Raw genomic sequence first — 21647 nt, 5'->3', positions numbered from 1 at the left:
AAGACAAAAGAACAGACTAGCAGCATGATTTCCCTGAGGAGGATATATCATAGGCAGGGAGAAACAGGATACTGGGCACACTAGATGGTGAGAGCTAAGGAAGTACTATAGAGACTTGTTGGCACAGAAAATTCTAACAGAGACAAAACCCTTCAGTCAATATCCTGAGAGAAAGTGAATGGGAAGAGGATCCACAGAAGATGTAATCAAAGGGATAATCATCAAAACAGGACATAGATGACATAGTAGAATTCAAAGGAGAGAAGCTCTCCAGACAAAGTGGATGGAAAAAGATAAAGATCAAGAGTGTGTGTCTGTGGAGAACCGACTCTTAGAGTTTAAAACAAAGAGATGATTAGCAGCCCTTGTAGGGACAATGTCATTGATGAATCTGTTTCAGGCTGGAGTGGCTAGTACAGAAAATCAAAGACAGTGAAAAAAGACTTCTCCAAAATATAACATGCCCTGTAAGAAAGAATATATGCAGCTAAAACCTTTACTGACTAGGCTGATGAAAAAATCAATAGAGCAGGTAGTCATTTCAGGATGAGAAGTTGTGACTCATCTGACTTTAATGCCTGTATTTAGCAAGAACAGTTCACTTGAGTGCATAGAAAAAAATAGAAGTCTCACCAGTAGGTTTTCTTCTAAAAATGTCTTGCAGCCACAATGGAGACATTGTTGATAGACCTCCCCAAAGCATTTTAACAACAGGCAACAGCGTGGAAATGAAAAGCGAAGGTAATTGGAACAAACCATGTGAACAGAGTGAGCTAGATTTGACCCACCCTGCCAAAGCACAATACAATGAGCTGCAGTACTATGCAAGAGGAAAAACTGGGTAAAAGTCAGCTCTGATGCTTAAAAAATATTTAAGGAGAGCAAGGAGGGGGAAGGGGGGGAGAAAGAGAAAAATGAAAGGTTATCAAGATTCAAAAAAACGTAAAATCTAAAAGAGAACAAGAAAATCACAGAGAATTGGAACCCCCCTACCCCCAGTAAGTTAAGGGAAAGGAAAAGAAAATGAACCGGTAAGAAAATGGGCCTACAAGGATGAGGTATACTTAGTTTTAAGTATGGTCTTAAGTATAAACTAGGTTAAACTCCAGATCATGAAATATTTGGTTGGGTCATGTAAAAAATATGGGTGCCCATGTTTGATACGAGTCCTTTATCTCTGAAATGTTACTTCTTTTGCACATGATGTACCAGTATGAGTGGTAAAAACACAGGAAAACACCTCCTTTGTCAGGGGAGGTAATATACATCATCATTACGTTCAGATGTAGCATGACCCTAAGTAAGTAATCTTTGCTGCCTATTATATATGATGCAAATTTTGATGCCTGCCACAAGCCCTTCTCTTCCCTGGGCTGCAATAAACAGCTTTTGTCCTGTGTCAGGCTGCATACACTCTGAAGGCATCGACCAGGTAAATCTTCAGGTTCTGTGTTTCGGTTCTCAGTCAAATGCAGCCAGGCTCTGAAACAGAACGTTATATAGGATAATAATCTAATGAAATCTGTGCCACAAGAGGTCTAGGTGTACAGTGGATCAGAATTCAGGAACTGTTTTCTGCTTCATAATAGTTGTGTTGTATAGCCTTTGGGAATTATTTAATTTCTTTTACTGTTTATTTTATCTTACTTCATTTTCCATGTATTCAGTCTTGCCAATTTATACTACAAATAGCTTGGGGCAGGGACTCTCTTTTATTATATGTTTGCACAGATCCCAATAAAATGTGTTCCCAATATCACTCTGAGTTTCTGGGTGCTACTTTGTCATCAGTAACCACTATGAGAACTGCTGATAAGATTTCAACATTATAAAATGTGAATATGAATTATGATTGAATACCAACCTCAAAACTTAACTGCTGTTCACTGTGGATATTTTGCTGCCATTTCAGCCATTCCTTACTATGAGTAGGAACTTCAAATAGAAACAGATGCAAAATAAATGTCATTATTTTTATTAGCTTTTTTTCTTTTTCTTGTATCCTGAAGGATTTTTAAGAAAAAAAAATATTAGTAATACATGTGTGTATAGATAATGCACTGCCATTAAGCTCCTGTGGTTCTCTATTCAATTTTCAAACTCTTAAAGATAAAAACTTAACTAGGTAGTTCTTTCCCCCTCCTCCCCCTGGTAATAGCTGTAAGAAAAAGAAAGGGTCACCCCAAACCACCTGGCAAACAGAGCCCTAGATGTCTGTTTTACTAGCCTGTCGCTTGATTAGAAGCAGCTAGGTCCTTGCTTATAAACTGAGTATACATAAGAAGTGTATTTCTATATAGTTCAGTAAAGCCATGTTTTCATGGTTATAATTACACAACAATATAAGCCTGCCCTCAGAGTTTTTCTGCTTCTGCCAGTGTGCTGGGAGGAGTGATAATGTTTTTTTTGATCAATTCTTGGGAGCAGTGTGTTGTGGGATCAAATTGGTTTGGGTTATGGTTTTTCAGTGATCAAAGTACTTGGTCTGTATACTTAAACTGATGCCTTCGATTGTCTCAGCTTAACCTGCCATGGTGACAAACGTCTACATATGCTAACCTAAGGGGTTTTTTTCCCTTACGAAAAGTGTATTTGACGAAACATTAGTTTCTGGCATCCCAAAAACTTGGGATTAAATATAACAAATTCATCTGGAAAGAGAAAGGATATGATGGAGGAAGTATTTCCTGTTGTCATTGTCAAAGCTAAACCACTGACTTTTCACTTCACTTGTTTTACTCTTAAATTACCCTGATATCTAAGTGAAAACAATCAATGAAAAAAAAATCTAAAAATGCAAGAAAAGCAATTTAGTGAAAACACTTTTTATATAACTAACCTAAGAAAACCATGTCACGCTTAAAAAAAAGCCCACTACTATTCACACACCACTGTGATAATAACTATATAACAGCTATTTGTTTACGATTATTTCTGATTTTAGATAATAGTAGCTCTGTAACTCATAAATTATATAGATGATGTAAAAAAAAAAAAAAAAGTACAGCTTTAACCGAGGTACCCTGAAATCCCTCTGCAGCGCTGTGCAAACTCGCACCGTGAGGACACCCGCAATCTCAGGAACCCTTTAGGCAGGGCGGGCACGCGTGTGCGTGTCCCCGAGCTTGTTTCCTGCCCTGCGGGTATTCATTCCGTTTTCTAGGGAGGACGGGGAGCCCGTGGCGGGGCGGCGGGCGGGCCGTGCCTGTCAGATCGCTCACCGCGGCAGCCGAGGAGGTGGCGGCTGCGCCCTGCGCAGCGAGAGGAGGGGAGGGACGGCGGTGACCTTGGCCGAGCCCGAAGCGGCGGGGCTGACGGCGAGGCCGGGCCCGTGGGGCCGGGGCTCTCGGCCCTCACTCCCCCGCGGGGTCGGCCCCGCGCGCCGGGTGGCTTGGCGGAGCGTTGTCTGGCTGCGGGCGCCTGGCGGCCCCTGGGCTCTGCGAACGGCCCCCGGGAGGCCGCGGCCCTCGGTGGCCGGGCCTGGAGCTAGGCGCGGGGTCCGCGGCGGAACGACAGCGGGGTGCCGCCGGGCTGGAGCGCTGCTGGGAAGGGCGGCGAGGTGCCTGGGACGGGTACGTGGGAAGCTGCCAGGCTCCATTAGGAAACCCTCCTCTCCCCTCCCCTCCCCTCCCCTGCCTTCGCGAGGAGGTGGCACCGTTACATGCTTCCTTTACACGTATTTAACAAAACAGCTAAGAATGAGTGCTAATTTGGGGAGGGGCGGGGACTCGGAGAGGAGTGTTTCTGTTGGCACTGCGTTTCCACCTACTCCTCATCCACGTGCTGGGGTATTGAGGGTTTTTTATTCACACGTGAGAAAAGAGATGCCTTTCACCCCCTCATCTGCTGCAAGCCACTGAAGTAGCGTCGAGATAATAAAACTGGTGGACCATTCTTGACAAGAGCCGGCAGACTGATTGCTAATTTAATGCTTAGGCATAATACACATTTCTTTAACCATAGTTGCGGCATAATGATACATCTCCATTGCTGTCTTGTTGCTTGATGAAAAGAGGCTAGAAGACAATGCATAAATGAATAACATTTTTAGAGGACAGTATCATGGAGAGTATTGAAGCATAATGTAAATATGGGTTGATAGGAGGACTGACTAAATAAAACCCCATAATCGTACTCTATACCAAAGCAGTCCAAAAGCACATTTTATTTAGCTTTCTTGCATTTTCTTCGTTATTAAGAAACAGGAAGGACAAATCCTTCTTTGATGTACATGCTTTTAATTATTACAAAGGCTGTGCTCTGTTTCTAGTTCAGTTTGGAAGGTCATCTGTTCTTTTTGTTTATATATGTTTATATATGCATATATATGTTTATGTATATGTTTAGCTGGAAAAAAATGTGTGACTAAATGAAAATCGTCCATTTAAAAGCCTCAGGAAAGAGGTACAGATGCAACATCTAAAATGCTATACCTGTAGCATTTCAGTTAAAAGTCTTCGTGCTATAACACACTGAAGAGTTAAACAGATTTATCTGGTCCAATCTTCTTAAGTAAAACTTCTTTATAGTATTGTCTTAAACTAAAATGCTGTATTACTTTAATTTTGTTCGGTGAGTTTTGTGTTAGTTTCTGATGATAATTTGTGAGATTTTTCTGATTAAATTATTACAATTACGCAATTGCAGTTGGTACTTTTATTTAAGAGATGAAAAAGGAATCTGTAAGTTAGCACTGTGTAAGGAACAATCAATTGTAAACAATCAGTTTTTATGTGTGTATGTAGCATTTTGGCCAAAAGGCTAGGAAATAATAATAGTGATGATGATCATGATAATAAACCACAAACAAAAAGCCTTAGAATTGCCACCTACTGTAGTTGATTCTACACTAGTTCAAGATTTATCAATAGCTTTCAGCTAAGGAAACTGTATTTAAATTCATTTAATTAAATGGCTTTGTGTGTTTCAGTAAAGACAATTTTTTCACTTGATTTTATGTCCGTCAGAAAATAGGTTAAATTCACTGTTCTATACTATCAGCTGATAAACTGAATATCAACTGAATATTAATGAGTATATGAGAATATCAACTTATTAGATTGCTAACATATATAGTTAATAGTAAGAAAACTGTTTAACTGTTTTACCAGCCTTCCTTGTGTTCTGTAGAGATGGCACACCTTAGCAAACCTGTAGTATAAATCGCTTTCTCCAAGGGTTGCCAAAGGTTTCTATGTGGCTATTTAATTTGATTTGACTAATGCATCCCACTCCAAATCTATAAACGTGTTTGTAGAGATAGTGAGGTTGACCTCACTTCCTGACTCCAAACCTATATAAAACTCAGCATGAAAAAAGCAGCACTCTTGCTGCAGCCAATCGATGGTGTCCTAGTTACAGTTGTACAGATTGTGAGATTTTTATCTTCCCAAGACTTAATAGAACAAGTTACATTAAAAAAAAAAGAAAAAAAAAACCAGGAAAAGGTGTTTTCACAGAGTTGCCTCTTGTCCTGTCACTGGGCTCCACTGAAAAGAGCCTGGCACTGTCCTCTTTGGACCCTCCCTTCCGGTATTTATATACATTGATAAGACTCCCCCCTGAGTCTTCTCTAGGCAAAACAGTCCCAGCTCTCTCAGCATTTCCTCATCTGTGAAGTGCTCCATCCAGTCCCTTCATCATCCTTGTGGCAATTCGTTGAACTCTTCTAATATGCCTATGTCTTTCTTGTATTGAGGAGCCCAAAACTGGACCCAATACTGCACGTGTGGTGTCACCAGTGCTGAATAAAGGCAAAGGATCCCCTCCCTCGAGCTGCAGGCAATACTTTGCCTAACATAGCCTAGAATACCAGTCACCGTCTTTGCAGCAAGGGCACGTTGCTGGCTCATGTTCAACCTGGTGTCCACCAGGACCCCCAGGTCCTTTTCTGCCAAGCTGGGTGGCCCCTGGCATATATTGGTGCATGGTATTTTTCCTCCCCAGGTGCAGGACTTTGCATTTCTCCTTTTGAGGTTCCTGTCGGCCCATTTCTTCAGCCTGTTGAGGTCCCTCTGGACAGCAGCACGACCCTCAGCGTATCAGCCACTCCTTCCGGATCGGTGTCGCCTGCAAACTTGCTGTGGGTATGCTCTGCTTGGTCATCCAGATCATTAATTAAGATGTTAAACAGGACTGGACCTGGTATTGATCCCTGGTATACCACTAGTCACCGGCCTTCAACTAGACTTTTCTTTTTTACTGCTCTTTTTTGCTAGGCACTGTTTCTTTTGCTCCTTGGAGAGTCTTACAGATTTATTAGCTTATTCTGAAGGAATAAAATTGGGTTTACATTAAGAACAATATAAAGGAATAAACCAAAAACAGATGTCCAGTAATTATGAAGCCTAGGTATACCACCTTCTTGTGGTACAATGTAGTAGCAATGATGCATGTCAGTGACAAGAAGTAATTGGCTTAATGGCACAATGCCAGACCCAAGCTGATTGTAATTCTATTCTGTACTTATGGGCAGCCTCCGTCTCTGAACTCTCATGGCTTTCACACGGTGTTTGCTCTGGGCCTCAGGTCTCTAGCTTTGACCTGTTTTTTGCTCTGGAATTATGTGATTCTTTTGTTCTTGGCTTAGATTCTGAACTGTAGCCATCTAGAACAAAGGTAGTCATAGTCAGCCACCAATCCTTCTCGAAGGAAGGTGCTGCTGCTTTAGAAAATTATTTAATTTATAATTTAAGAAGATAATCTTAAAAAAATAATAATGCAAGCAACAAAATAACTAACTCATCTCTCAGTTTTACTATTCCAAAGCTCTCGAAAAGCCCAACTTTTATATTTCTTCCTGAGAGCCCTAGGCAAGCCATCCTGTCATGGTAGGTAGCACTGTGCTACCCGGATTTTAATCCATTTGCATACTTTTGGCTGGCAGCCTTGTAAGTGTGCAAGGATGTGAAGATATTACATCTATGTAGATATAAATATGAAAGTGCTTCCTTCTTTAAATTATAAAAGGTAGTGATGGACTAGTGGCAGTGAAAGGTCAAGACAACTTTTCCTGAATGGCAGAAGGCAAGTGGGAAGTTGATACAATGTGTTTTGTGTTTTTGTACACTGAATGTTCACAGAAGGGTATTCAAGAGTAGTGATGGTAGGTGGCGAAGTAAGTCATTACAAATGAAAGAAAACAGAAAAAAAATGCTTTTACAGCAATTTGGGTAACAAAAATGTACTTAGAATAGAGGATGGAAAGATTAAAGGCAAGTGCCTAGAACTTCCATTTGGAGCAGGAATTTTGCTTATATATTGCCCCCACCCCATTGCATTGCTATATCGAAATTAGTATTTTGTATGATTTCAATTATCAGATGTTATTTAGCAGAAATGGATGTTCGTGACATGGATTTTGAGTGGTTAAAGGTAAAACAAATCCATGTATTATTGTGTAAAATACAAAGTGGCAACTTCTAATACGGATACTGGTTCTATTATAGCTTATTTGTCTAGAAAGAAATGATGATTTTTTTCCCCCCTACAGCATTTCATGAAAACAAATGTGTTTATTTTTCTATCACAGAACCAATTTACCACAAAAAAATGCAGAGTTCAAAAGTGAATTGTTTCTCAGGGATATACAATGGAGCACACAGACACCACTTCTTATCCTCTTGAGGCAGAAACTGTAAATTACATTTTAACAAGCCAGATGCAGGCAATATAAATTTGTATAACAAGCCTTAGCAATAAAAAGGAAAAAAAAAAAAATCTGATCATATGTAGTGCGGAAGTAGTGGTAGTTAATACTGAAGTAAATTCAGATTTGTTGTGGTCATTTATGGAAGAACACTATTGCATGACTTGTACTGTATGTGCAAATTTGAGATTATTAAATAATAAATGAGTAACAATGATTATTGAAATGATGCTTGCTGCAGATTAAGAATCACAAAGTCCAACATGAAGTCTTCAATAAAGGAAAGAGCTGCCTGTCACACCAAGAAGAGTATGGTGCACTTTCAGAAACCGTTTACAAACAAAATTTTCTCCCTGGAGCCACTGACACACAGGATGTTACTCAAAGTACATTTGTTCAGATATGTGTCACAGTGCAGCAAGGGCCAGCTGCTCCCTAAGGGTCTGGGAGCTGTGAGCCAAGGGTGACCCCAGGCATGGCAGTGCTCTTGCCAGTGGGCACCATCCCTCAGGATGACCATGGTGGGCAGAGCCAGGTGCTGTAACGGGGTCTATCAACTGTCCTGGGCAGACAAGTGACAAGCCGATGTCAGAATCCATCCAGAAGCAGGAGAAGGGGACAGGAATGGGGCTGGAGGCATGGCTACAAGCGTGAGCCTGAGGTCCATTCTGGGGACAGGGCTGGAGACCAGCATCCCTATGGGGCAGGGACTGAGGGCCCCAGTCTGAGCTGAAATGGGGCTCCTGGGTTCATGTGCAGGGGCGGGAGGAGTTCCTAGGAGAGGCTGGGCAGAGCCAGCAAGGGCTGGTAGCACCCTCAGAGCCCTGACAACATGTAACTCTGTTTTCTTACGTGAAACAGCTGATGACAATAACATTTTAGGAATCATTACTTATCACCTAAATTAATTGGTAAACTAATTAATTAATCAAGGGAGATGACTAGTGGTTGTTAAACTCCTCAGAACTGTCTTACTCGTTCTAGGTTTTTTGCAAATTGTCTGTTTTTAAGGCTGTCTGCTGAAATATAAAAGGGACTAAAAAATAAATCAATCAAGCAGCAATACCCGCAACAACTTAGAAGAAAACAAAGAACTCATGCCCATGAAGTACCAAAAAGTAGCTTCACAGCTGTCATGCAGATATGTAAGTCAGTATAGCACATATATTGCTTAACTGTTTAGAAAATGTATGAGAATGAGGTAACAGGCTTTCTTTCCACCAGCCAGAAAGAAGCTATTTTTCAAATCTATATAGCACAAAGTTGCCAAGGGCAGAAATGCCCATGTCCTTGCTGATTTTTACTGTTTACTCCCTTTTACTGTTGCACTTAAGGAATTTTTAAGGAATTTTTTTAAATGCAGTTCCTTGCATTTAAGGAATTTTCAAATTGATGTTCTCCAAAACCCTTCTGTATGTACAAAATGATTCAGACTTTTCAGTCCATTAAGGTCTATTTTTCAGTGTTGTAGGTCTAAAAATCAGGTCTCTCTCATCACTGTAAATATCTTTACAGGATAGTTAGCAATGTAGAAGTACTGTAGGGTTTCTTTCAACCTTGCTCCCAGTGTGACAGTAGCATGTCTGACAAAGAAGAACGGTCTATCCCGTAGTCCCCAGCTATGAAGAAAGAGCTTATGGAGGCTTGTTGCGGCTCTGACTTGCCCCAGAAGGCTAAGCTACACTGGTCTCCTTAGACTGGGAGGCACAACATGTTTTAAAGTAGAGGGAATTATAAGGGTTGTGTGTTCTTTAAGAAATCTGTAGTATTTCTGGCTGTTAAAGGAAATAATATTTTCTTCATCCTTCTGTCCTCACTTTGCAAACTTGCTGAGGTATGAATGTGATGGAGTGACAAGCTGATACAGGGATGCATGAAAACTGTTGCACAGTGTTAGAATAATTTCAAAAGCTTTGCTGAAATTTTTTTTCTATTTTATTTTAATGCTTTATCACTAGTAACCAGCATGCTGTTACTACTTATGGATACAATCTTTGCATCATATGGAAGGACACTGAAGATCCTGAGTAGTAGTCAGATATGTCTTATGGTGCTCATTACTCTGCAGTAGTAAAATCACCAGCCAGCAATCGAAAAAGAGAAATGATCACATCAAGAATAAAATATCCCAGGGAGAGAATTAATGTCACAATAATTACATGGCTCACAGTGGAGGATGTGTGGTTATTAGCAGTTCTAGAGAAGCTAATTAAGCAAGTCAAAATTCTTTTTAAACCAGTTTAATCAAGAGAAAAGGTGTTCCCTTGGCTCTGAACAACTAACTAACGTACAAGGATTGAGAATTCATGGGTACATCAAAAAGAAAGGAAAACTGGTAATTGTACTGTACCGAGCTGAGCTACCTACAATTAAAAAAGTGCTAGCTAATCGAAATAGAATTCATCAAATGGTTCTCTTTGGCAAAACACAGCAAAGTAAGACTACCGTCCGTTAAGGCTCAGTGCTTTGTTACATAGTGTGTACGTATTTCTTTATCATGATTGACTACATTGTGCTTTTCCATCATATCAACAAAGTTATTTTGAGGCAACCTCTCTGCCTTGCCTGATTCACTCAGAGATATCACTAAAGCACAGGAGAATCTGTCATGAAATGGAGAGGAAAAAGGCACTTAAGCTCATACCCGTCACCAAAACCAAATTCAAAATGAATCATGTTGAAGTAAACAAAACCTTCTGAAATATTTGCAGAGTGTCATGCAGTGTCATGTTCTACTGACCCCCCACCCCCCTCCAACATGCTGGTGGTTTGCTAGTGGGACCACAGAAACACTGGCTGGCTCATGAATATCTGTCTGAATGCCAGCATTGACTGTGCTTCATTGTGATTCAGGAGGTATAATGGAGCAACTGGATTTTCCTTTCTCCCTAGCCTCTTAGCACACACAGAGATTGTGCCTTTGGAGACAGTATGGTTCTCAGCTATCTTACTTTGTTTATTGTGACACCATAATCTGTCTGGAATCATAACTTTGAATTTGTTTCTTTTTAAGAGTGGGCAGTAGTTTGCCTAGCATGGAAGTTTGCTGTTAGATTCCATTTAAATAACCTTGTGATCATAGTGTTGTACAATAAAATAAATCCACTATCGTAAGAATTAATATTCTAGAATGTGATATAGACAGCACTCAGATTTTTTGTTATTCTGCTCTGTCCTGGTTTCAGCTGGAATAAAGTTAATTTTCTTCCTAGTAGCTGGTATAGTGCTGTGTTTTGGATTTAGGATGAGAAGAATGTTGGTAACACAGATGTTTTAGTTGTTGCTAAGCAGTGTTTAGACTAAGTCAAGGACTTCTCAGTTTCTCGTACTGCCCTGCCAGCAGTGGCTGGGAGTGCACAAGAAGCTGGGAGAGGACACAGCCAGGACGGCTGACCCAAACTGGCCAAAGGGATATTCCGTACCATATGACATCATGCTCGGTATATAAACTGGGGAAGTTGGCTGGGGGACACTGCAGTTTGGGGACTGGCTGGGCACCTGTCAGCGAGTGGTGAGCAGTTGTATTGTGCATCACTTGTTTTGTATAATGTTGTTGTTGTTATTATTATTATTATTTTAATTTTTTTTCTTCCTTTCTGTCCTATTAAACTGTCTTTATCTCAACCCACGAGTTTCACTTTTTTTTCGATTCTCTCCCATCCCACTGGTTGGGGGAAGTCAGTGAGCAGCTGTGTGGTGCTTAGTGTCCAGCTGGGGTTAAACCATGACATGCTTTCATAATGTCAGCCAGTGTCTCATTGTAACAGTGATAACAATTCAGTTCTGAAATTCATCACAAAATCTTTGCAGTTCTAATGCCTTAAATGATTTTTCAAAGTGGAATTGTGGGTACTGTCTTTACTGAATCTCAAAATACTACAAATGAAAAGTCATCATTGCTAAAGAGTAAACACTAAAAGAGCTTAATGCAATAAGAATATCTTTAAGATTATGCACTTTGTCAATTCAGGAATCATATACAATGAAATTTAACTGATACAATATACTTCAAGGGTATATGGCTTCTTACCTATAGTTTAAAATGCATGAAATTGTCAGAATATTACACAAAGTTACTAAAATTTCCTATGCTTAGCAATAAAGAAAAATGATAAATCAGAAAGATGAGTTTTAAACTAGATAAGCTTTTGTGTATAGGTAAAATAAGAATAGTAGGTGTGGAGGAATAATGAAATGCAAAATGACATGAAGTTTTAAAGATGTTATTAGGCAGCGGATGAATGATACATATCTATAAACAAAGATCAGACACAGAAGGAATATATGACAGAACTTTCTGTGCTGCAAATGAGCCACATGCATGTGCAATGGAGCTGGTGTCAGTAATTAACAGGGATGCTTAATAATATAAGCTACATAAGACAATACCTGTTCACCAAGGTATCTGCAGTGGGCTCATGTTATGTGACTTTAAGCATCTAAAAACTAATAGTCTAGTCTAATCCAGTTTTTCAGGTTCTCTCTAAAATCGGGGAAAGGATAATGACTCATTGCATTCTATCGTAGGTTTATATTCTCCTGTGGAAACCCATCTCTTTATTGACCACAGAGGGAGCTAACGGCTCTGCCAAGGGGCTCAAGTTGTGACATGTAACCTACTCAAATAAAAAGCAAATGAAATGAGAAGCAGCTTTAAAAAGGAAAATATAAGGAAGAAAACAAAGACCAGCAGTTAGGTGATACCCCAATCTACATAATAAATAATGGAAGAAAAAATTATACAGACTGATGTAAATTTTAAAAATAGTACAACTATTTTTAGCATGATTTTTTTAAAGTGAATATTCAAACCAAGTGTCTCAGAAATGTCTAACTACATATCTTACTGCAAACCTTGCACAATGGTGTTGCTGGTCTGTGCATGGTTTCAGATATTATAATTCCAGTGCATTCAAACATATCTGAAAATGTATTTTATGCTGTACATTTTTGTACTGGCACTCAACTACTCCTCTCAAATATGTTATCCTGTTTCCTTTCTTTTTGTCCTTGTTCTACAAAGGCCTGATCCAGCCTACTGAAGTTAAAAGGAATTTTTCCATTTACTTCAAAACAATTTGGATCAACGCCATATATATAACTCTCTTAGAAAAATGAATTTGAATCACCAAAAACTTGCAAAAATGTTATTATATAGTCAGTTGCATAACAAATATCGAAATAAACCTTCTGCCATATATCTCAGAGGCATATTCTAATAAAATTTATCTTTTAAAGTAATTGATGAATAGGTTACTGATTAAATAGTTCCTGTAGTATGAGGACCAAGTGATAAAATAGCTAATGTTCAGTTAATCAGTTTACTTAGCCATTTTAGATGCTTATACTACATGTTATTTAGGAGTTTATTTTTGTAATTAGTTATCAATTAATATTGCTAATGTAGTTTACAGTAGCCACCAAAAATTAGATCTGCTTGGCAATGAGAAAGCTGATCTACTCATCTATTTCTTTGTACTGTAAAAGTATGTGTCACTGTAAAGGTATCAGCAAAAAAAAATGTCTGTATTTTTGTCTTATTGTTTTGAAAGATGCATGTACGATTCTTATAAATACTGCAGATAGGACTTTCTATCAGCCAGACATATTTTAAACATATACATTGATAATGGTGAACTTGAGCAGAATTACTCTGAGCAGCCTGTTTCCTTTGTGTGAGGTTTCAAGAAAGTTTTTACTTTGATTCATCACAAAAGCTAGAAAAGTGGAAAATAAGTTACTTGTAAAGCATATTACAGAACAATGAGAACATATCTGTGCATTTTTTTCTGGTGGGCTTTTTTGGCTTGTTTGTTTGTTTGTTTTGGCGAATGAAATGTAACAACTGACTGTAGCTTTCTTCAGAAGCCTATCAGCAGTTAAAGGCAGGTGTGTATGTTCTTATTTAGGCAAGAATATCTCCTCCTGTGGAGCAAGGGAACCCTGGAGTCCTGAGAGCTCTTTCTTCGTATAGAATGCTTACAACTTTTCCATTCTTTGCAAAGAGCCTGGAAGCCTGGAGTCGCCAAATCTTAGATGTCAATAGGAATGCTTCTCAAGAGTTAGTAAGTCTGGAAACCTATATTACTTTCAATCTTTTTATATTGATTAATACTAAGTTTCAGAAAAATATTTGTTTACATGAAATAGCACTTTCTTATAAGGAAGAGTCTTATAAGAAAGTCCATAATGAGCTTATTTGTTTTAAGGTAAGAAAGCATTTTAATACCTTATTGAATTTTTAGGCCAAAAGGACTAAGGGTTTAAAGCTGGATTCTGGATTATGGTGTGTTAAACAGCAGGTGACCATTTTTAGCCATAAGTGCACAGGATTTAGGATGAATTGTCATCGTGAAATAAAATGTCAAAGGACTTAAAGGGTTTAACAAAATCATGAGTGCAAGTTGGGAGATTAGAAATGTTACTTTATTTCTGTTTAACAGAACTGTGTAGAATCCAGTAGTCATCCAGAAATTTTTTTCTGAAAATTGAAGTCATTTTGAATATTATAAAATCACTTTGATTTTATTCCTCATATAAAAGGTAATTTAAAATAATAAAATAACAGAACAATAACAAAATCTTAATATTTTAATAACTACTTTAGCAGTAGCATTTATTAATGTCATTTTTTTTATGTAACAAATGACCTCTAAAATAAAAATTAATGAAATAAGATATTTAACAGGAGCTTCTTTTCACATTCTTAAAATCATAAATAAATTTCACACTGCAAGAACATTACACAGCCCTCTCAGACCAAAGCAGATTCCAAAGATGCCAATGTTTTTCCATAGTTAAAGTATTGGTTTTATTAGGAATTTTTAGCTTTACAATAAATTTTGATAATGAAATAATTTTCTTCCTCCATCATCTTCATCCTGTTCCTACCATATATCTACAAAACTCCCTGTATTATCACTGTGTATAGTCAACTCTAAGGGGAATTAATGAAAGAAATAGGATATTCTCAAAAATTCTGAAGATTGTATGCAATGAAAATTAATCTGATTAGTCTAGAACCAACAATCTGATCTTTCATGGCACGTTTTACTGTGGATTGTTGTTTAAAGGTCTATGTAAACTGATTAACTTTTTTGGAAGCAACATGTTATAATATTTTAATCATATTTTAATCAAATATGTTGATTATATTCCATTTATATAGTTAGAATTATTTATATTTAATTAATAGATTTTAATTCTTATTAATTATTATAATTGGGGGTGATGGTACAGCAGTATGCATCATTTACCCCGTTCTTTATAGCCAAAGAAATTCACCATCCATTTCACATACTTCCATACTCTCTTACTATATAGACCAGCAGTGTTTCAAGATGCTTGCTATTTATCAGATTTTTAGACAACAGATGACCAGAGCAAACAATACACTGAGAGGAAAAAAAAAAACCCCAAACTGCTGAACTGGAGAAGATAGCAACTTTTCTACTTTATTTCTGAAACCTTTTCCAGTAAAAGCTATTGCTGCTGTGCTTGGGAAAAATCTTATGAGAAAAAGAACACATATGATTCTGAAAGACTGTCTCTTTCCTATCCCTGTATTGACGGATAACAAGATGGATAATAAGTGAACTCTGTTATAGAAGTCTGTCAAAAGCTTCCATAAAAGTTATTGCAATTTAACTGATAAACTCTCGGAAAAAGGAACGAATAACAGAGAGGATGAGACCTGTTTTGAATGGAGTGTGTAACAACTTACTGCCTTGAAACCTATTTTATTCTTGTCTCCGAATGGGATGCAGAGGAAAGAAGAAAATCCTTTTGATTGCAGTGGAAAACCTGTGGCCCACAGACACAAATCTCTGCATTTGTCAATACAGCATATCCTTTGCTTGCAAATAAATTCCTCAAGCTAAGAGCTACCAGACAAAGCAGACGGCAGTTTCTAATCAAAGGAACGTACAGTCATCCTCAAGCAAATAACTTTACAAAAAACACAGAGTGGGAGAGACAGAAGACAAATACACACAAAAGATTTCAGTCATTCAGTGACGAGAGGGAGGCATGGCTTAGACTGTTTAGAAATGTCGAACATATTTGATTGAGTAGAGCAGAGGAAAGACTGAAAAATGAAATAAAAAAAACAGAACGGAGGAAAGAAAACCCCCACATTAAAATTCAGAGTGAAGGAAGCGTGACCAGGAAGTAGAATAACTAAAGGTGTTTTTAAAGAGACAATGGAAATTACATTTTTGAAGGGGAAGGGAGTGGTGGTGATATGAAAGCAGAATGCTGGTCTGTGACCTATTAGCTATTAGATGAAAGAAAACCAGCATATTATCTTTCTATTGGCAACATTGTCATGCTTGAAGAACACCACTTCCAAGTGTGATGCCAGCTAGGAAGAAGCTCTCAAGTCATTCTGAGTAAAAAGAATAACTTATGGATGTAGTTGTTACTTCATTAGGCTTTAATCGTGCACATTTTATTACTACTTGAGGGTTCTCAAGATGAGGGAAGCTGAGGGGGAGTGAGAGTAAGCTTGTGGGCAAGGCTTTCAGCTGGGACATAGAAGATCTGTGGTCAATTTCTGAAGTGCCAGATACTCCCTCTGGGTCTGCCAATGTTCTTTGCCTCAGGACTATGAAAGTAAGAATGAGTATATAGCTGCAGGATAATATAATGATAGATGCAATGATGTTTGTGAGATTTTTATGTAGTGTATTCAATCCTGTAAGACTATGAAGACATCAGGTTTATAGTTATGAAATAAAAATGAAGGGATTTTTTTAAATGATGATGAGGCAAAGGTTCCTTTTCAGGAGGTATCAAGTAGCAAGTGTCTTGACTATTTCTGTGAGATTATCTCAATTTCTGTCCTACCTGTCACCTTCCCTTCTTTCCTTCCTTCCTTCATATTACTCTTATAAGATGAAAATACCCTTGAGTCTTTTCAAATTTAGGAAGGACAGATTTGTAGAAACTATAGGAACTGGTCCTCACACTGAACTGTAATTCAGAAAATCTTGACAATTGGATAAATTATGGTTAGAAGTTAGGAAAATCTTTCTCATGGTATATGCAATAAAACTTCACAATATTTTGCTCAGGAATTTGTGGAATCCCCTTTCTTGAAGTTTTTGAAAGGCAGGTTAGCTTTCTCTCAGATATGATTGAAGTGTATTCAATTTTATCTTTAGCTTGGGCTAGATGATTTTTTCAAGATTATCTGACAGGTCTGGGATTTTGTTTATTTGTCTGTTTGATATCTAGTAAAAAGGGCAAAAATTAATTGAAGTAAACAGAGATAATGAAGTGCTGGCAAAGTAATTGCTTCTCATTATTTTTGTCTGCATATTTGCAGATACAGTAGCACTGCACTGTAGATACAGTTCCATTTACCATTGACCAAAAGGGAAAGATTCTGCAGACCTTTAAAAATAATCTACAATGGCATAAGAGAAAGTGATATAGCAGAGACAGTGATAAGCAAAGATGGTTTTGTAATATTTTCCAATAGTATGAATAAGCTGAAAGAATTTGGAAGAAAAAAATAATCCACTTGTGCTCATAGTTATTATACCTCCTTCCCAAACCTAATCAAAGAAATTGAAAGGACTGCAAAGTGCTAATCTACCTATGGAATGGAGGAAAAAAATGCACTTGCTAAAAATAATTGGATGAATAATACAAATATCAGGTTAGTTTTACTAAATTTTCTCCTGGAATAACAGCAACAACTTTTTTTCAGATGTGAATCGTTCGAAACATCCAAAGACTACACAAGGTCCTATGATAGAGAACAAAGAAACCTCCACTGGGGAAGTGGAAGAGTAATATCTCACTTCCAGTACCTTAGAAAGAAATAATTACAAGAGGAATATGGTTTCAGTAATTCAGAGAATTCCCTCTTTCAGCTTTCTGTTGATTTTAGTTGCTGTTTGGGGACTGCATCAGAATTAGAAAACAGAAGACACATGAGCTGATGGAATGCAAATTGACAAAGTTATATTGAATACATATATATGAAGACAAGACAAAGAACAATTCGGTCTTAATATTGAACAAAAATACAACTACAGACAAATAGCTTCAAGAAGGCTAAATGGATTAATAACAAATTGATCTTGTCTGCTCTTTGGAAATTCTCTTCAGAGGAGGAGGGGGAAATCATTAGAAGCTGAACAATCTGAAATGTGTCCTTTTACAGTTCAGTGGAGAAGTCAGGACCTCCTACTGATTATTCCATGGGAAATAATATAGAATATATGATTATTAAAACTGAACACTTCATAGGATGGAGATCAAGTACTGTGTACTTTTAATGTATTGTCTATTATAAACAAATTCACCAAATTTTTCAACTAGAGTCATTCATTTGGTAAATTAATGAATACTTTTATACATTATACTTTAGAGGCTTTATAATCTCTTTAAGGATCATAAAAAGGTGAGATTCAGTAGGTCACATATACCCAGTAGTGATGAGCTGAAGATCCCAGAAGCGAAAGAGATCAAAATGGAAACTCAGGACTGTGTTTTTAAAAAGAGTTTAAGTGGGATTATTTTCTAGTGTTATCATCTCTGTTAAATTGTGAGCTGTACAGTCCTCAGAGTATAACCCAACTGACAAAATATGCAGGCTCCTGAATTTAAATATTTCTAAATAGAAACAAATATATTAAATAGCTCGGCAGGAATTCACTCTAATTTATTAATCCCTTTTATTTTACATAAAATTCATGATTTATGAATTCCTAGCAAGTATAGGAAAAAAAAAATTAAAATCCTCTCAAGTTGAGAGCTTCAATAATGGCTATATTAATGAAATATAATATAAAGGAATTTTTTTAGTACCCAGAAGTATTTTCTCATATGTACTTTATCTATCAAAGTGTCAGGAAAAAATGAATATGGAAATATTTTTTCTAGTTTTTTTGAAAAATAGTATTAAGCACTCAAGATGTAGGCTGCCGTTTTTTACTTTAGCTGTGCCTAAAAATAGCTACAGTTACAGAAATTGTTCAGCAAAACAGAAACTTAGCTTAACTTCAAAAAGAGGCAAAAGCTTTTTTTGGCTATTAAAGGTGATTTCTTCCTTCACAACCTACAAAAGATCTTCACAGGTCAGGATAGACTAGTGTAAACAAGGCACTGTAGATGTCTTGCCAGTAAAGAGATCTTTGACCTCAAGAACTCTGAAACACATATTGTACAGTAAAAAAAACAGTTTTAATCAAAACTAAAAGGGAGAAGGGCTTTTCTTCATTCACTATTATTTTTAATCTTTTCTATAGCAGTTTTCTCTAATAGTTTCAGCATGCAAACTAATTCATCTGTCCCATTACAACAGTTCTTCATTTTGGCTTTGATAAATGCAATATTGACTCATTTATTCCTGTAGGAGCAACTGTCCTTTGGAAGGCTGCAAGTGTCAGGTATGATGCAGTTATTCATGAGGAGGGTGTCATGGTGGCCCCTGATGGGCCAAGAGTGCTGTGGAATTTAGATCTATTCCAGGTATTCCCAACAGATCTATGAAATTCTTGTTTGCCCTAAACTTTAGTAATAGAATAAAGAAAAATTATTGAATATTCTTTTCATCTAGGACATGGAAATTTCCCTGACTCCTCTGAGTGATGGTGGTTGAGCTACAGCAGTACAGTGGAAGAGCAGGACACTGTTTTAACACCTGTATAAGATCATGTGACCATCATCTCATGAACTGCTTTGTTTTCAGTTGGTTTGGGTTTTGCTGGGGTTTTTTTGTTTGTTTTTCTTTAGCTCACATTTCGTAAAGGTAGGATATAGAGATTGCTTTCTTACTTTTCCCATTCCTTTTGCCACTGCTGACATAAACCGTTTCATTAAAGACATGGATTAGTCATAAATTTTGGCTTGGTGCCCTTTGTAGTGCTCAAGAATATCCAGAATGCTGCTGCACAATTTATTCCTGTGGCTTGTTCCCGTTTTGACATCAGCCTTTATTTTCTCTCTCTTTTCTGATTCCTTTTCTTCTGTCACATCAAATATAAGCTAGTAGTCTTTACTGTCTCTGAGCATGATGCCAGCCAAAAAAATCCAACAACAAAAAAACCCACTTGACAGGCATTATTGTGCTGTTGTGCTAAGTCTACTGCTTAGTACACGGACAATATTAGCTCATCATTTCCTTTAACTCTGTGTCTGTTTGCTTATATCCATCTAGTTGTCTTTTGCCCTGTACTTAATTTGAAAGCCCTTTGGAGCCATCTGAAGATCAGTAAAGTTCAGCCGTGGGCATTACAGCAATGAAATTAATAACTATTAATGTTAATCTCTAGAATCAGATAGATAGCATGAGACTATGAGAGGAGCTTTTAGATCTAGATGGAATTATAACACTTCTAATACTGCTGATGAAGCAATACTGATTGTATAAAAGCTGTGAAAACTGTACAGATTTCATAGAAATATACGTAAAAATAAAATTAATTCCAGTCTTCTTTCCTTTTTTTTTTTGGACTTATGTCAACAGTAGTGTTGTAAATAAAAAAATAATCTTGAAATTAAAGCACTTGAGCATGTGCTAAACTTGAGACTCATGGCTAAAATCATGCTTAAATCATCATATAACTAAGCATGTGCTTAAGCAAGTTCCAGAGCAACAATGAGATGTAACCACAGTGAGAACTATTCAAGCACATGGAAGTACACACAAGCACAGTAGGTTTGGGGTTTTTTTTTTGTTAAAACTAATGTCTGAAAGTCCTCTGTTTCAAGATATTTATTAACATTGATACATTTAATTAATATATATGAAAATTACATGTGGATTTCCATAGTGATGTGGTTGAAATTTACAAGTCTGTATAGGCAAAGTTACGTTCCAAAACTGCTAAGGCTACTTTTTAACATCTTTTAGCACCTTTGTGAGTTTGGCCTCAGAGAGGTAATCATCTTTACAATGAAAATATGCAGTCTTAGCGTATTTGATGAAAAATGTTTGCTAATCTGAAAGTCATATTTTACATGTCTTGTGCCTGAAACTGGATACAGCCCCTTTTCTATTTGTGGCTGCTTTATAAGAATAATTTGCATTACAAAGGAAGGAACTATTCAGTCATCAAGCTGTTCCTCATAAATGTTTTCATTTCATAGGGATAACAGTTCCCTTCTGAAAAGAATTCTTCAATGATACTTCAATTAAGTTGAATACTGTAACTAGGAAAAGTTCCATTTTTATACAAGAAGATGAAATTGCAATTTAGACTTCTTCGTTATTGATTATAATGTGTTATCTGGAGAGTTTGTTCAGTGAAGCTTAAGAGTGTACCAGTATTAATCTTTTCCACTTGTTTCCACGGCTGACACCATATCATTGTAGTTCAAAAAGCTGTGCTCCAACATCCTTTAATACATCTTTAAAAATGCTTTAAGATTTGAAATGGGTTTGGTATCTTATCTGCCAAAAGCTCATGTACTGGTGAACATGTATTTTAATGACAATACAGAGTTGATCATGTCTGATTTTTAATATTTGGGTAGAGCAAAAGACAGAGGAAGAATATTTTCATGCTTTCCAGTCAATGAACCGGACCTGAAAAAAACCACAGAATAGTCTTAACACCCATTGAAGACACTGAGAGATAAGACTGCTTAACTCCATAGGAAGAACCAACAGTCATCAGCTGGATTCTCTATTCTCATGTCTTTCTTTTTATTGCTTCCCAGGTTACTGCTCGATGAATACCTGACCTTCTTTTGGCATTTCTTAGCCCACATCTTCAAAAATTATTAGAATAAAATCTCTCCTACTTCCTCAGAATAATATAGATCAAGCAAATCTTCATTAAAGAACTACATTCTGATTAAAGAAACTAAAAAAGTCTTCATTTCTTATCCTTATAAATTCAGAAAATAATTGTTCCCGCATTTATAGGATGTTCAAACTTCATATAGGCTTTGAATGAATTGTTTGAAGTATTTTTCTCACTCTTCTACTGTATTTCTTTTTACTACTGTTTCACCTAACCTAGTGTTTTCAATATAGTCC

At 37.2% G+C, this 21647-nt stretch overlaps 1 long non-coding RNA gene across 3 annotated transcripts in view; it reads left to right on the top strand.

Moving 5' to 3' along the window:
- The window catches only part of LOC115353139, a 36816-nt gene extending 15397 nt beyond the window's left edge, over positions 1 to 21419 (top strand). For 2 of the 3 annotated variants that reach the window (XR_003927437.2, XR_003927438.2), the window contains exons 4-5: positions 13558 to 13713; positions 19221 to 20096. This is a non-coding gene — a long non-coding RNA (uncharacterized LOC115353139). Of the gene's footprint in view, positions 1 to 13557; positions 13714 to 19220; positions 20097 to 21325 lie in introns of those variants that run through there. The other variant, XR_003927439.1, reaches the window with a different exon arrangement.
- Positions 21420 to 21647: the final 228 nt, after the last annotated feature.

The sequence above is a fragment of the Aquila chrysaetos genome, chromosome 18 (assembly GCF_900496995.4).
Source record: "Aquila chrysaetos chrysaetos chromosome 18, bAquChr1.4, whole genome shotgun sequence".
NCBI lineage: Eukaryota > Metazoa > Chordata > Aves > Accipitriformes > Accipitridae > Aquila > Aquila chrysaetos.
The sequence above is the reverse complement of the archived record's forward strand: the minus strand, read 5'-3'. Positions and strand labels throughout refer to the sequence as shown.